The sequence below is a fragment of the Octopus bimaculoides genome, chromosome 18 (assembly GCF_001194135.2).
Source record: "Octopus bimaculoides isolate UCB-OBI-ISO-001 chromosome 18, ASM119413v2, whole genome shotgun sequence".
Taxonomy (NCBI): domain Eukaryota; kingdom Metazoa; phylum Mollusca; class Cephalopoda; order Octopoda; family Octopodidae; genus Octopus; species Octopus bimaculoides.
Window position 1 is genome coordinate 49,239,300 of NC_068998.1, and position 1,766 is coordinate 49,241,065.

A 1,766-nucleotide genomic window follows, 5' to 3' on the forward strand; every position below is an offset into this window, starting at 1 on the left:
CCTAAATTTGGAACTAATATTCAAATGGCTTCCATTTCTCCATGTCATCTGATATTTTCTCAATTACAACATGAATATATATGCTCTCCAGCGACGTTGAATGGTCTGAAATTCAAGAAATGTTTCCTTAAAAAATAGATAAATAATAGTGGTTAAATTTAGGCCGAACACATTGTATGTGTAGTATTGTTTTTCGTTTCCGCCGAGGTCGACTTTGCCTTTTATCCCTTCAGGATCGATAAATTATGTACCAGTTGCGTGCTGGGGTCGATCTAATCGACTGACCCCTTCACCCAAAAATTCGGGCCTTGTGCCTCGAGTTGAAACGAATGTGTACGGCTGCACACAAATATCACACAAGTATCACAATTTTCTGTAGAATTAATTTTTATAAACCTGTCGTGTTGGTGAAAGTAGAAGAATAGAAATATTAGAATGTATTATGTCATTGATCAAATTCACATGCTGTCTCTGTCAGTTGAGACATATGTCACATCATATTTAATAATAATAAATATTTCCAGAATAATAGATATTTCCAGAATCTCCAGAATACGGCGTTCGTCACGAAATTAGACAATGAAGTATTTTATCATTTTTGTCTTCCTCATTTCCCGTAAGTAGTTATATGGAAATTACTTTGTAATGAGAAAAAAAAAAGGCACTCGAGGTGCGATGCAAACCCTGCGCGCTGATAAATGATTAGGTAAGTTATTGTGTGGTTTACAATGCGTTGCTTATCCATGGTTTTTAATTGAATTGAATGAAGCTTTGGGAGCGTTTCATTGAACTTGCTTATCGGGTAATTTGTAACTTCGATTTAATTTTTGTGCTTTAAGTATAACTACGATAAACATACTCTTCTGAAATTAAGAAATCAACTGGTAAATAAATGAAAAAAACTCGAATCCATCACTGTAGACACACACGCGCACACACAATCGCAAATGTATGTATGCTTGTATGTATGTATGTTTGAAGATAATCAAACCAACATTTCATCATTTCGAACCACTCATCCAATGATTTTATTTTTGCCGAATTTGGTGAATATCCATTTAACCGTTTTTTCCCCAAGAATTTTGTCAAACACGTAAAGAAACAGACTAGTACGAGTGATTCCGTTAACCTAATTTGTCTTAGGCGCTCATGGCAATAGTTGTTCGTATTTGTGCGCAAAATGTAGATATGATATACGGGATGTAGCGCTATATCCATTTAGCCTCAACTATCTTTTAATTCTCCCTTTTCATGCATGCACACATGAATTCATCCATACATACATACTTACTTACAAAAATATATAGATACAGACACATACACGCACACACACACAGCTATATTAAATCTCTGAGCTAGATGTAGACAGTAGCAATATGGAAATGTAACATATACTTGCCTACCAAATGCGGTGTCCCATACGGACTGTGCTACTAGCGTTTATAGCTTCAATAAGACGTCTCCTCCAGCTAACAAGACACATTCTATTTCCGATTAATATTTGCGAGGGAAGGTCATCGCCACCTCCCTATCATTTCGTGTTACACACAGATTCGAGTATCTTGGTGGTAACCCGTCCTCAACGTATCTTAATGACTAGCTAGTGTATAACACGGAAAGCCAGGAATAGGAGCGATATCCTCCCCTCGCAAATACCAATCGGACACAGAATGTGTGTCGTTAGTGAGCACGCCAGTAGCACTCTGCCGTATGGGACAGCACACTCGGTTGGCAATTTCATATATATATATATATATATATATATA

At 36.7% G+C, this 1,766-nt stretch overlaps 2 long non-coding RNA genes across 3 annotated transcripts in view; one reads left to right on the plus strand and one right to left on the minus strand.

The window, feature by feature from the left end:
• Positions 1-6: 6 nt before the first annotated feature.
• Positions 7-1,766, minus strand: part of LOC128249764 (uncharacterized) — a 14,819-nt gene continuing 13,059 nt past the window's right edge. For both annotated transcript variants that reach the window (XR_008265864.1, XR_008265865.1), the window contains one exon: positions 7-105. This is a non-coding gene — a long non-coding RNA (uncharacterized LOC128249764). The remainder of the gene's footprint in view (positions 106-1,766) is intronic.
• Positions 476-1,766, plus strand: part of LOC128249761 (uncharacterized) — a 4,620-nt gene continuing 3,329 nt past the window's right edge. The window contains exon 1 of the long non-coding RNA XR_008265860.1: positions 476-706. This is a non-coding gene — a long non-coding RNA (uncharacterized LOC128249761). The remainder of the gene's footprint in view (positions 707-1,766) is intronic.